The sequence below is a fragment of the Colletes gigas genome, unplaced genomic scaffold, assembly GCF_013123115.1.
Source record: "Colletes gigas isolate AHSC1104 unplaced genomic scaffold, ASM1312311v1 Colletes_gigas_Sc00001, whole genome shotgun sequence".
NCBI lineage: Eukaryota > Metazoa > Arthropoda > Insecta > Hymenoptera > Colletidae > Colletes > Colletes gigas.
Genome location: NW_025106630.1, coordinates 286,581 through 302,472, shown reverse-complemented (window position 1 = coordinate 302,472; position 15,892 = coordinate 286,581). Strand labels below are relative to the sequence as shown.

Here is a 15,892-nt window from a genome sequence, read left to right as displayed (position 1 = left end):
GTGTCCCAGCTAAAGTGTGACAGTCGCGATACTGCAATAACTATTGATGATACGGAAAAATTGTTTATATGAAAATTGTAGGATAAAATAGGATCTTTATTCTGGCGTAACCGGAAATTTTATTTATGTTATTAATTTCAAAGATACGATGATGAAGTTTCGTTTTTTAAATGGAACTATATATTTTTTTTTGGATCATGCGATAGTGTTTTTCAAGACGAATTCATTAACCTGCAATTTATTTACCCGATTTTCATTAGTTTTCAAGATATAACGCATGGAAATTTACTGATTTTCGGCGAAGACGTCTCGGCTTGAATGGCAAGTCATAAAAGCGGCTCTATTGTTGCGCTGTTTGACTCCGCCTGTTGAAACCGATAGCAAGGGTCTACGCTCGGAACGGCAGGCCCGAAGAGTCAGAAACATGAAAAGTATTGTCCATCACGATTTAAGTTTGTCGCATCGAGGATGGTGATGTCGCTAATAATTTGGATGATTGGAACATTTATTTAAATGTTTTAGCTGAATTTTATTATACAAAAAATTTATTCTACGTGTCTCCTGCTATTCGAAATACATGTTTCAATTCGTTTTACAAGTTTCTTTTCCACGTTTATTAGAATGTCGGTTGGAATATTTTCACACACAGCTTTAAGTCTGCAGTGCTTTGTAGCGGTGTTTTATAACTCTTGTTGTATGATGGAAAAACTTGGACCATGCCAAACATAAATAATACATCTATTACATTTTACCGCTAATAAAAATTCCAACTTTCCCGAAAATACCTAATTAGACCCGCTGGTCTTTTATGAGTTTGCTGTTCCGCTGCAATATATTGAAATACACTTTTTAATACGTTTTATGAGTTCTCTTATGAATCAATTTTATATTCCTTATCCTTGCGAATTTTTCATTCCCTTCAGTTTACTACTTCTTTAGACATTTCCAACTGTGGGATCGGGAAGGTAATGACTCCGCCCTGTTTCGTTCCGCACAATTTTATTGTTGCTGTCGTACAACGACGTGACTCGTGGTGCGGGTTACGCTCGACTCTCTGGTACGATCATCGCCACCGTACCAAGAGGCCTTCGAAAACAAAAGACGGTCAAAGGCGACGACAACGGCTTTTCGGCTCACGCGGTTCTGGTCGTCTCGTGTGCAACCATCGTCTCGTGTGCAACCATACATTGTAGCGGCTTCGAACGACTAAGGCGTATGTGGTGCCTTGGCCGCCACACAACCAATAGAAGAAGTTTCTTTGTTTCGAAAGAAACCGATCATATCTTCTGAAAGATTCCTTCAAAAAGTGGAAAACAGTATTTGAATCAGAACTCGTCAGATCTTTGAACTGTGCAGTAGTCTTATATTCACTTTCGTTCATTCATTCAAAATTTCTGTGGGGTTATATTAAACAAAAAATTTACAAAACACCAGTACGAAGCACCGCAGATTTAAAAGAAAGAATTAAAACTGCATGTGAAAGTATTCCAAGGGATGTATTAATAAACGTGGAGAAAGAATTTATGAAACGCATAGAAATATGTATTTCAAACAGCGGGAGACATGTGGTATGAATTTTTTGTATAATAAAATATTTTCATAAATTAAAATTAAGTTATGTCTTTATACCTACCTTCAGCTAAAACATTTAAATGAATGTTAAAATCATCCAAATTATTAGCGACATCACCATCCTCGATGCGACAAACTTAAATCGTGATGGACAATACTTTTCATGTTTCTGACTCTTCGGGCCTGCCGTTCCGAGCGTAGACCCTTGCTATCGGTTTCAACAGGCGGAGTCAAACAGCGCAACAATAGGGCCGCTTTTATGACTTGCCACTCAAGCCGAGACGTCTTCGCCGAAAATCAGTAAATTTCCAAGCGTTATATCTTGAAAACTAATGAAAATCGGGTAAATAAATTGCAGGGTAATGAATTCGTCTTGAAAAACACTATCGCATGATCCAAAAAAAAATATATAGCTCCATTTAAAAAACGAAACTTCATCATCGTATCTTTGAAATTAATAACATAAATAAAATTTCCGTTTACGCCAGAATAAAGATCCTATTTTATCCTGCAATTTTCATATAAACAATTTTTCCGTATCATCAATAGTTATTGCAGTATCGCGACTGTCACACTTTAGCTGGGACACCCTGTATAATATCAAATGTCTTAAATTGAATTTCAAAGTAAAGTTATTTAAATTCCTATAAATTTCTGTCCGTAAATATTCAATTGAGTCGAGATCTATAAGATCTATTTCTTTCAATACAAGCAATTTGCTTCGAGCAGTCGTCTCGTTGAAAACGAAAATCTTCTAGTGACCTAATGTTCCTGCATTTTATTTTAATTTCTTTTGAAAAGTATGGTAATATTTATATTTATTGGAAATCTCAATAATTCGATACACTTATTTGGCCAAATACACTTTTAATTCGAATATTATTCACCAGAACCAGAACAGAATATGTTGTAAATTCCATTATACGACTAGTCTTCATCGTGCCATTCAATTATTAATTTATACGTTAATATAACTGAACACATCTGAATTTGAAACATTATTGCAAAAACCAAAATATATCTTAATGTGTTAAGAATTAAACGTTCGATTTAAAAGTGTTCTTTAGAAAAGAAAAATTTCTGTCGTAAATCAATCCTGCAATATTTTCTTTGCTAATAGAGTAAAATTGCGAAAACTGCTAATTGTTTTCTGTAATCGAATAACCGCAATGCCTTTCTTTATCTCGCCTACTACAATTTCATGAAATTATTTCCTGGTATTGGTGAACCTCGACCTTTTAAATCCAAGCTTCTCTCTTACTTTTATATTAAACAGTTTCCACCAAAGACGAAATCAATAAGCGTTAGACGGTAATAAAATTCAATACTCCGTATTTATTAAATTTCGATTTCTTTCGCAAAATTTGTTAAACTTTCTAGGAATTATTTTGTTTTAAAGAAACGAAAATTTCCAGCTTGTAACGATGTTATATCATAAAAAAATGTAGTTATGCATTTAAATTTTTCTTTCCATTTTACAAAGTTTAAATATGCTAATACCCATGAAGAATGTAAATTAGCTTTGATTAGTGAAGATCTAAAGAAATAATATAAAACATTCTGAACAAAAAATTAAAAAGTGTATGTGTATATTAAATTGAATTTAATAATTACAATTTGTATACTGTATACAGTTTAATGATTCTAGAAATATGTCTTGAATTTTGAATTACTATTTAAATAATCTACGCACTTTTGTCGAGAATATTCTCCTTGTTAATGCAACAAAATTGGCGTAATACTAAAGGAAAAGTTGCTGTAGCTATCCTGTTGATATTAAAGCTTCTACAGTGTTTATTTCCCACCATAAATAAATTTACATGGCGTTACTTTTAAGGTTTTATAATTCAAGCCGAAGGGGATCATACTCCCTAATGTAGTTAACATAATTTGACATCTTAGGTTGCTCGGAGGAACTAAAAAAGATCAAGTTCTTAATCGATTCTTTTTTTTAAAGCTATAAAAGTAAAAGAATATAAAAATTTAAACTGTCTCTACAGATGTCTTGCATATCTAATGGCTCACTATTTACATTCCATTTATTATTGAAAATGGTAGATATTTATAGGACAAGAATTACGAACGATAGACGGGAACGATTGTGCACGAAAACTCTTGAGATTTGCATTTGATTTGACTATTAAAGTGACTTGAAACAATAAACCGACCAAGTCGCTTTTGTGATATGAACGTGGATGCAGCTACAGCTACAGTTGCAGAGTTCTTGCTGACATTAAACTACGACCCGGTGCTTTGACGTCTTATTAACCGTTCGTCAGAGGTTTTACACTGCCTTTAAGTCTCCACTGGACAATTAATTAAAGGTACGAAATTGAACAACAGGGTTTTTATCTGTTACAATCCTTTGACGAACGACGGGAATTTTTTTAATCTCGTTTAACAGTTTGCGAATTTATAATAACATAAAAAATTTGTTTTAGTACCAATTTTTAAATAAACGCTTCTCAATAAAATGATTTTCATAAAAGAAAGGAATTTAAAACGATTCTACATAATTAACTTATATAAAAGAATTTTTAAAACGCGTTGGTTCATTTTCAAAAAAATTAAATATTGTAAATTGAAATTACATTTATTTATTTTTTCCGTAATCAATAAATAATTTTCACGAAATAATAAATCTAAAAAACATAATTGCACAAAAGGTATAGTAAAGTTGATAAAATATATAATAAATTCGAAACTTTACTTGAAGTAATTAATATAGTGTTTTTTAAAAATTTCGGTGACTTTTTCGGTGATTGCTTGATAAATAATATTAAGATCAATTTTCTCCCAATTACCTTTCCCACTTCTCAGCAAAAATTAAGAACATCCCTCTGCGCCAGATAAAATGGGAATAGGGGTGATTATAAATATCATGCAGTGAACCAAATTGGAAGAATAATATTTCCCTGCAGGGGGCAGCGAAAAGTTATGAAAAATCTTAAATGAAACAGACCAAGAGGTACGAAATAATGCTGAATAAACATCCACCTGTACGGAATGCAGCTTCGTTTATTTCGACTAGCGAATATTGGTAATAAAAGCTGTGCCAGCGATCCCTCGATCGGAAAATGCGATGAATATTATCTTTTTGTTCAGAGTTCCTGGAACCACGCCCTGGCAGGAAGTTCTGAGATCGATATCACCTATGTGTGTTGGACATGAATGTACCCATAATCTTCTTAACAATCTTCCGAAAGGTGTGGGATTCATTTGTTAGAAAAACACCGTATGCAGAAAGACTAAACGGAACTTAACGACTTTATGTAAAACCACCCATCAAATTCCACCATTTCGCGCGCTTATCTGGCGTTGAAGCGAAATTCAACGACAAAGGAAATACGGAACGTCCATTGATGAGCGTTTCGTTGTAACGTGCCCTGCTTAATAATTTTTTTTCAATGACGTACAGTCTCGCGGTCGATATTTTTGCGCAAGCTGTCTTTTGAAAAGAAGAATGATCGGTATCGTGAAAACGAATAATTGTTTCTCCCGATTTTTACACTTCTCTCGAAATACGAAATTACGTACACGTACAATTCATTCAATGCTTATATCAATTATAATGTGGGTTTTCCACGATAAAATGATTTTTTAAAACGTCTAACATAGTTATATAAAAATATATAAATATTTCCTCGTGTCGAAATAATAGAGAAATATGTTTACAGTCCATTGGGTATTTAACCCCTTGCCTTACGATTTAATTTCCAACTGTGTGTGCCAAAAGCGACACCAAGGTTTGGCCCGGTAGACTTATTACGTCTCTGAGACGTCTTATTCATGTTTGGCCCGGTAGACTTATCACGTCTCTGAGACGTCATTGTAAGCTAAAGGGTTAACGTTTATTATAATTCACTACAAAATTTTTTTGCAGTCTATGAATTATACAAAGATAGATAACTAGACAGATTTTAAAAGGAAAAAAATTGAAAACCCATATCATTGATAATAATTCAATAATACTTGAATTATTCCTGGTTGCATCTGCTTATAAGTTAAATTATTAATTATGATTATCTGTGTGAGTCGAGTGAAGATTTGTATATATCTTGTGAGTACTGTTCACGATTGATTCATCTATTGATTTAAGTATTTTCATATAATTATTTTTTATCCCTTTAGTAAGCTGGAATTATACAAGACTGCGATGACGAATATTAATGTAACATACGTACGTTTAATTTAAGATGAGTATTATTTGGTTTATCGTGTGTTATGTACATGTGTAACGTTCAAAGTAAAGCGAAGCTACGCCCAACTTAAGTAACAAGCTGTAATCATACGCATGCAGAAACAGTTTGGACGAACGTACTTGGAACTAGGTATGTACTTTGTTCAATGAGTCGTACAGTACAATCTAAAATTTTGTTTCATCACTAGCATTCTTCGTATTAATAGTAAAAAGTTGTATCACAATAATACACCTACCAATCTTAAACACTTTTCATCAAATGAAATATATTTAACACTAGTTTTACTAATTATTTAAATATTAGTAAATAATAAGAGAAAATATTATTTTTTAGCAATTTATGTTGAATTGATTTATGCAACGATTTGAGTACATATTTTAGTTTACAAAAAATGCATTTTAATGTAATTTTCAATATGACAGATTTAAACAGCAATAGGCATATAAACAGTGTCTGTAAATCTAGTGTTAATGTAAAAAGAAAACTGCAAATAGAATAGTTCTATTCTATTTTTGTTAGTATGAATAAGTATAGGGTTAAAGTAACTGTATCTAGACATTTTATACAAGTTATTAAATAAAATATCTAAATTATTTTCCTTGCTTGTAGATTGTAATTAGATTGTGAAATTTTTCAAATTTATTTCATGCAGTTGTTGTTGCTCTTTATCAGTTTCTGTATCACCCAAAATGGCTTGATTTATGTTACAGCATAATTCGTTCAAAAGAGTTATCTTTCTGTGCCTGTGTTCAATAACTAACATCGTTTCAATGTATTCAGATGTATTCCAGAATTTGGTGATCCTGGTGTATGATAGGACTAGTAGCCTAGGTTTTCTTATGCATATGTAATTCTATATATCTGTTGGTGCATACGTTGATGTATGCTCGAGTTGTTAGAAGTGGATGCAATTTTCGTTGCATACTCCACAAGGAGTTTTCTTCTTTGTTCGAGTGCTGTTTCGTTTGCTTCAAACAGAATACTCTATATAGCGCCCGTGTGATAGCGTCCAGCAATAAAATTCTTATCTCTGTATTCAGTACTCTACAGTACTCTATTTTCGTCACTTTTCAATTCTTTGTCGCTCAAACATGATGTCGACTGTCCCATAAAATTTATTTTTCGTTAGCAAACGATCTTCTTACGTGTAAAATTCGAATAGAAATTACTCATTTCATCTTTTCTACTTTTTTAATTTTTGTCACGCAGAGATTTGATAAATTTCACTTGAATAATAAATAATCTATAAAATTAAGATATACATATAAGAATCTATCCGATTAAATTATTTTTCCGAAGTATTTAATTTTATAATTGAAATTGTTTATCCTTTATTTGCCTATATCTGTAATCAAGTAACAATTTTTCATGGTTTCCAATATAGCATTGTCTACAGTACCGTGTAATACCGACGTTTAATTCCGATTTTAATTTAAAAACAATTTTGAAGAGCAATAAGTGTTAAATACTATTTACGTTGACGCGATCGACTTCAAATACTGAATTTATTATTTCGAACGTTTTCGTGGTATTATTGGCGAATTTGAATATACAAACAAAATTCACTCGAACGTCCCGATTTATCGTGATATGGAATAAAATGTGATGATGCGTAACAATTGTTTAATTCATATTAATATTATTGTCTTAATATTATTTAATTCATGCTATCGCTATTCGATATTCAAACTTCAGAGAAATGAAATATTATAATCAGATCGATGAATGCTTTTTTTCTAAAGTGTTAGAAACAAAATATAACGATATTATGTCCATTTAGTAAATAATACATTCTCCGTGATTATCTTCACCATTATGCCATTTTTGAATTTTTTTTCAATTTTTGAACTGACCTAATACACAAAATTAACGATTAATCTTCTTACAAAATTACTAAAAATTAAAATAATTAAATCACTTGCTGTACTAATTTTAAATAATTCTTATTTCTTAATAATTCATTCGTTTCACAACACTTTTAACGAACTAGCTCCTTTTGTTTTATAAGTCTATCCACCAGTTCTTAGCTGTCTGCAGGTGAATGAGCGATTGAAAGTGAAAATTTCAACTCCAATTAACGTATCACTTAAACGACTCCTATTCTCGCAAACCTCTGAAATTTTAACGAGAGGTTTAATTACCTTGCGACGACGATACTCTATTATAGTTCCAATTTAACAGTTGTTATGACTCTTTGAAGAACGAAATAAAAGTATTCAAACATCCTACGAATATATCATAAACTAAATTGTTAAAGTAAAATTACAAATTTGTGGGTTTGTGATTTCCCTATAACTCCTATTAATTTTTTCCAATCCAGATGAAATTATGATCAGTTGCTCTTTGTGTTTCAAAAAGTATAGATTGCTAAATTTAAATTAAAAAGACAATATTTTTGCTAGGTCTATGGATTATTATATTATCTATAATTTCCTTAAATTTTCATACTTCTCTATAGGAAAGTTTCTTCTCTAATACTTTATTAGAAACGATATTTACTTCAGTACTTAAATTGGTTCTTTCAGCCTGACAAAAGACGATTAAGTGAAAGAGGTCAATCAATAGTTTTTTTAATACAATGGTTATTTTCAGAATATTATACGTATTTAATGAAAAGAGGTAATTCTATATGCAAAAATTTGTCGAAAGTATGTAATAAAATTTCTCCGCACAATACTCTATTTTTGGGATAATTGAATTTTAAAATTCGTGAGATGATTGAATACGCTGCGGTTGGAGTGTCTGGCCATTATTAAATATTTCTACTTGCGCTGATGTTCGAGTCATTCTCTATTCTCGATTATTATAAATTTCATTCTGCCTTTTCAAATCATCTTTGCATGTAGATTAGTTGGATGAAAAAAATCTAATATTTAATATATGAAGAATTAAATTAAATTAAAAATCATACTATATGGATAAATAAAATAATGAATTGAGCTTTAAATTGGATGTACGACTAAAATTGAATAGTATCCATCAGAAATGCGTGCAATAGAATACGACTTACAAATCAGCACAAATAGAAATAACGAGCGATGGTCAGACGTACCCAATAAAATTTCAAACTTAATTATTTTAAAAACAAAGAATCATACGAAAAAATTTTATTCAACATTTTTTACTTATTTTGGCATGTAGAATCACCTTGTGTATAAGTTTATAGTTATATAAGTTATTTATATAATATTAAAATATGGGAAGAAGTAGTAAATATAATACATATTAGAATATAATTATGGAATCTTTATGTTATAATTATTCTGACTAGTAACTTTCGGAACGAAAATTATTAATTTGAATGGAAACTGTATTATACAGGTTAAGAATCTCGTATGTTTTTTATGACATGTAATAAAGATAATAGTATACATTTTCGCCTAACTAAATAGACAATTATATTATTATTAAGCAAGTTTAAAAGGAAACGTTGGCATAAACGTACACAATGAATTATTTATTTACAATAAGAAAGACCTGGGAAAGAGTAATATTATAAATATTGCCTTCAAGCTTTACTGTTTTATTCATAAGTTTGTTGGAAAAACACGTTGCTAAGAGTTTTTTTTTTATTATATTTTATAGCTACTTATGAAAGCTATTTGAAAAATTTATTGCACAACGTTGTTACAGAAAATTATGGTGTGCTGGATAAAATGAACAAAGAATATTTTATGTTACTACTAACAATACTGTCTTCATAGTTTAGTATATTTTTTAATTATATTTGTTATATTTTACATTTTTACAGAAATTATGTTTTCTAAGTCTGTAAAAATTTTTTCGTTTCTTTATCCTTTTTCTTTTTAATTTTATCTTTTGACCTACTTCATAAATTTTGTCTCTTTTCGAGAATCTTGCAGATCGGTCAGTGAACGTGTGCCAAATTTAAAGTCATTCGAATACACGGAGTTTCGACTGCCAGAACACGTCTACTTTAACCCACGCAAACATGTAAATTAGATTAGTTTGCGTTCGCGGTTACATACGTTGATTGTCGACAATTTCTATGCCTACGGAATTTACCACCTTCTCGATACCAGGCACATACGCCACGATCTTAACAAATACATATCTATATATAAATTTCATATATAATCCAAGCACAAAATCTATTCGGTGGAACAACATAAAATGATAGAATATAAATATAAAAAAAAGAACGAGAGAACAAACAACTGAAGATTTTGAAAATATAGATATCGATAAAAATATATGCAATTCAAATTTTCGAATAAATAGAAAACCAAGTAATGCTTATTTTCGAATAAAACATAAATATGAACTGAAAGACAATTTTGTTAGTTTCTAAAATTTATACTCTGTTATGCTTTATGATATTTCTTACTAAGGTAATGAAGTTTCTCTTGACGTTAACGAAATATAAAACACAATTTACATATTTTTACTTCGACATCGTACGAAGCTGCAGATCGTTTGAAATCAATGGATCATCTTAAAGAATTATGCCCGAAAAGACTAAAAAAATTTAAGAAAAATGTTACAAAGAGGGCGAATTCAAAATATTTCGCGTTGTGGAACACTTTAACGTATAAAAGGCACACAAAGCATGGAGAAAAAGAAGAATGCGAAAGAATATTTGTGAGGCACAAAGGACCCCGGATCAAGAACGGTACGGACAGAGAATTTTAGAAAGGAAAACAAAGCAAAAGTTGAGAAGAACGAACGAAATAAGTGTACGGTATAAAAGAAAAAAGACAAGCACGAGGATGTTCATTTAAACAAAAGGAGTCACTGGAAAATAGTCAAATATAAAGGCATCGTGAAACGCAAAGAATATAAACGGACGATCAATATTTTAGAATGTTCCTTCGTAGGAATATATGGAAATATTTTGTTGGCGTAAAAAAAACTGTTTGTTTGTGAATTCAAGTATAATTATACACAAAAAAAAGTAAAGCAATATGTTATATGTAATATTTACAACTTTTTAATTGTCTCGTTTGTAATGTTTTTTTTAATATATTCTGTATGTACTTAGTAATATTCTAGTGTATATTAGATACTGCAATATCTTTCATCGATAAAATTTTCATAAGAATTTTGTAAAATATAAGGAGCCCCGTAAATGAAAATTTAATCATAATTAAAACAATAGTAAATCTAGTTAATGAATGGTTATGACATTTTAAAGAGCTTTATGAATTCTACTCACTGCTCGTATAAGTGACTATTATGTTCTCGTATAAAATTACTCACCCTCTATAGTATCGTAAACACGACATCAACGATGTCTTTTCGCCATGCTTTTCACACTTTTAGCAACAGTCTCTCTTGACCTGTAACGAAAACAAATATACACAATTTACTTTATGCTATGGGTTATTTTCTTAGAGAATTTTCGTCTTTAAAATTAGATTGAATATATACCACACATATTGTACGTTCATTTTTTCTTAAATACACGTTTTTATGTAATAAAACAGGTCGTATTCTTTTCTTTATTGCCTATAAATATTATATCGTCATGTATTGTATAATTTTGTATATACGCTAACGCTGTACCGCTGTCAAGGTATTATTAGCCTTTAAATAAAATCAAACATTCAGTAAGAAAGCAAAATTTCACTCGTATCACCGAAAAGATAATAAGTTTCTAAAATATCGAATGTGTCACAAAGTGAGTACTTTTCGAGTACTATTTTTATGTGAAAAATAATATAAGGGATCAGCTTCTGAGAGAAAACTTATTTTTCTGTTTAAAAAATGTGCTATTACACTTTGCAAGTGTGCTGTTGCACCAGCAATAAACGTAACGTTATAAAAAGTTAAGTATGATTAAACCGTCCAACTTTTTCTATTACTGGAATCTCTTATCCTGTGTACTATAATTGATGGTTGTAGTCTGACAAAATTCAATTGATTGCTCAAGATGAAATTTTGAAAATTCGTTAGATACATGTCTGACCATTATTCGGTATTTCTACTTACACTTATCTTTCTAAACATTGACGGCGTCGTTATGTATAAGAAGACTTTTCGAAATCATTGCTACGTTCAAAATTAAAACAAGATGGCTTCAAAACATAATATATACAGAATTAAAATAGGTTTACTCTGATACGAACCTCTCAGTAGTCTAACCAAGTAGAAATATCGAGTTCTGGTCAGATGCGTCAGTCAACTTGTAACTTGTTTCAAATTTACAAATCTTTTTTCCAAATCTTGTTTTCCTGAAGATTTATAGTATTGTGCAATATATCTGTATTTCATTGGACAACACAATTGCGAGCGCACTATTCAAATTTTCAAACTTGATTTCCTCTGGAAACCAAACCTTGTAACAAAATAATGGCGTTCCACAAATTTTGATTCATTTTCACACGAAAAATCTCCTCTATTTCTGTTGATGATTCATATATTTCGATCGTATACATGGTGGTATTATTTTTCAAATAACATCCATCGTTATTTTATTCGCTTTCGAAAGCTTAATAATTTATTATTAAATATCTTATAACTTTAACACTATACAATTTTGGGCGTATCTTCGTAGGAACTTTTATGATAGAAATCATTAAAAAAATTTAGAATCAACCTATGAATACTTTCTTATTTAATTAATAATATTCAATTACTAATTTATAAATAGCAGTGCTAAAACAGTGATACTTTGACAGTAATATTCGAATTTTATATTTAACGTCTGATCATTTGTCAAGTATCTAAACATTTCTTATAGTCTCAGCACTAAATTTGGACGAACGCTTCTCCGAAAACCGACTCTTGATTTTCAAATAAGCGTTCGTTTGTGTTGATGGGCACGCAATAATAAGGCTAAAAGATTTTCACCGCCGAAGGGCACACTTCCTCCGCTACTAATCACGCCAGTCACGATCCCTATTTTTAGAGTGCGTTCGGATTAGAATTCTGCAACGGGTGGGTATTTGTTGGGTTAACCCGGAACCCAACCGCGTGCTCAGCGGTTCGAGTGGCTCGTTTCACGCTATCGCTTTTCTTTCTCGGTACGCTTTCCAATTTCGTGCTTTAAGTCAATTCACGAGTCGCGCGTGACGGAGGGACTCTAACCTTCTGAAACATTTAACCGAGCTAATGGAAACTGCAGGGACGCTCCAGGTCTTTATCGAGAAACCTTTCCTCAAAGACGACGTTCTGCTCAAAGTATACATATATACCTCGATATGTCGTCGACTCGAAGAAACTGGAACGATCTTATCCAGTACAATTAACCGACGACGAAACAAATAAATTCCAACACTTGTTATTGGAAAGGAAGCAATTACACGTATCGAAGAAAGTTTTATTGGACCCAATATATGTAGATCTATGGAATCCAACTTCCAAGTTCGGGCTCGCGCATCAAATATTGAAATACTAGAAAAGTTTTCGCACAAATACGCTTGCAAGGAGAGATTTTATTTTCTTTTAAACATAGAACGCCCAGAAACAATCTTGAAATTCAGCGGGAACCTTCCGTTTTCGAGAAATAAGTTCTCAAAAATGTGAAAATGACAGATGTGTTATTCGTACGGTAGAAAAGCTTTATACTTTTCATGGTTTTTGTATTTCAGTGTATACCATAAGTCGTGTCGTCTTTTATTTTATATATTTCTTTTAGGCAATATATGCTTACAGAAACTTTCTTGGAATTTAAAGTGATATTTTTCATTGAAAAAGTTAAAGAATGGTAATGAATTTTAAAATATCAATACAATTTCAAGCTGAATACAATATGAAACTTCAAAAATGAGTTCCACGAAGTTATGGCGAAAGCAAATTGTCGAAGTGCCATAAACTATGACCGAGATCGCGTTATTGCAGGAGCTTGGCGCGTGGCATTTCGATGCTAGACGAGACGACCATAACGCGTTAATTTCTGCAATTGAATTTCGATGCTGGTCTGTAAATTTATCCAATCTGAATCACGAGTTATTTCACAATTATTGCCGCAGAGAAACGAGTCGGTTTCTGCGTTTGTCGCGAGGATTGATCGACTGGCTCAGGTTGTTTTCGCAAAACACACGGCTGAAAGCAAAAACAAGCTTGCCAATTCTCGGGGTTTGTAATTGTCTACGTCAACGGGGAAGCGAAGAAATTTCGATGGATTTACATGTTTGAGAACGATGGATTCTCTGTGTAGCGAGATTTCTCAAAATCAGAGCTTGTACATAAATTACAATCACATTTTGTCCCCGTAGCGTCTGAAGAGGAATCTCGTTCGCTTTGCAGGGAAACGGAGAAGCGCTTTCGACGATACTGCGCGGCGAACTTTCAGAAATCAACCTAACGGGAAGCATAAATTGTGGTACTAACGCTCCGGAGAGTAAAAGGGAGTATTATTTCTCAAGGGGAAACATCTTCCGGCGTTGCAATATTTCCAATGAAACTGAGTAAGAAGGATGCAATCGATAAATATGTTAACGTATCGCGAAAAATGTTGTATTCATTGAAAATTTATAAAAGAATTACAATAGAAACATCGTATCGATATCTGACATAACTTTTTTTTTTTAATTGAATGTTTAAGGTCACATGCACCTTCTTAGGTTATGAGTGACCACGTTTGCTTTGGAACTGTAAGGTACTTATGTAGGTTCATAATTATCTTCAAGGCTTACAGTTTGTGATAGATTCCGATATCTTTCAGGAAGGCTAGGATTTTCCTGCATGAGTCTGCCTTTTATAGCATGCTAGTTACGCTTGATATATTATATCGCATCCTTTTGGCCCAGTATTTGGGGCATTGGACTAGGATGTGTTCGATGGAGATTTGTTCGTTGCATACTTCACACACCATTGGGCTTGATTTGGTGATTAGGAAGGAATGGGTTATTCTGGTGTGGCCTATTCTTAATCTGGTTAGAATCACTTGATCTCTTCGGTTCATGTAAACTGCCGGGCTAATGTCATATATAATACATTGTCGCGAATTTTGTGTAGTGCAGTAGGTCTTGAGGTTATCCAATCTTGGTTCCAACGTTCCTTTGCAGCTTTGGTGAGATATTTTTGGAGATCTTGACAGGGAACAGGTATAGAACGTGTTTCAGATGTGGAGGTGCTCGCTTCTTTTGCCGCTGAATCTGCCGCTTCGTTTCCTTTAATACCTACATGTGATGGGATCCAGGAAAATAGGAGGTTTTTCCCAGAGCTGTTAAGAGCAACATTTTTTTCGATAATAGTTTGTATTATTGTATTGTCGGTTTCCAGATTTTGTAAAGCGGATATAGTACTTAGAGAGTCGGTTAATATAATAAATTTATTGTATGCTGATTTCTCAACATACAGCAGGGCTTGGAGGATAGCATAAGCCTCGCTCGAGAAGATTGAGTAGGAATCCGGTAACTTGAAAAGGAGTTTGTCTTCTGGGGTGCATACTGCGCATCCTGTCCCTTCTTTTGACTTCGACCCATCCGTAAATAGTTGTTTGTGGTTTGGGTAATCATTAGTTAGTTCAAGAAACAGGGATTGTATGATGTTTCGATCTGTATTTTTGGTGACTTTTGAGAATTGGTCTATTACACAAGGTGGTTGTATTGTCCATGGAGCAATCGCTAATTGTTTTCTTGCGAGAACTGGGGAAATTTCAGTTTGCATGTGTTGCAAGTATTTTTTAAGTCGGAAGTTCAGTGGTTTCGGGTGCGTAGGTTTTATGCGGAGACTGAGTGATTGTTCATCTGACGTTATTAGGCCATGTATAGGGTTTGATGGCGTGGAAAGTTTGGCAACCGCGTAGGTTAGACTTAATTGTTTTCTTCTGACTTCAAGTGGTTGTACATTGGCTTCGGCTAGTAATGCGACGACTGGGCTGGTCCTGAATGCTCCGGATGCAATTCTGACTCCCGCATTATGGATAGGTGACATTATTTTAAGAAGGTGCGGTTTTGCCGAATCATAGACAATTGAGCCGTAGTCGATTTTAGAGAGAATTAGAGCTTTGTATGTTTTGATCAGAATATGGAATTCAGCTCCCCAGATTTTGATGCTATGGTTTTTATGATATTTAATTTCCGGGTACATTCGGTTTTTAGGTTCTTAAGGAATGGGATCCATGTGTGTTTTTTATCGAAAACCAGTCCAAGAATTTTGGAGGTGTCTGTTGTTTTTAGTTGGTGTCGCCCGAGATACAATTGGAGTTG

At 32.5% G+C, this 15,892-nt stretch overlaps 1 protein-coding gene across 3 annotated transcripts in view; it reads right to left on the bottom strand.

The window, feature by feature from the left end:
- Window positions 1-15,892, bottom strand: part of LOC122404937 (1-phosphatidylinositol 4,5-bisphosphate phosphodiesterase epsilon-1-like) — a 231,231-nt gene that overhangs the window by 124,416 nt on the left and 90,923 nt on the right. For all 3 annotated transcript variants that reach the window (XM_043409383.1, XM_043409544.1, XM_043409459.1), the window contains exon 4: window positions 10,995-11,074. The gene's annotated coding sequence lies outside the window, so the exon portion shown is untranslated. The remainder of the gene's footprint in view (window positions 1-10,994; window positions 11,075-15,892) is intronic.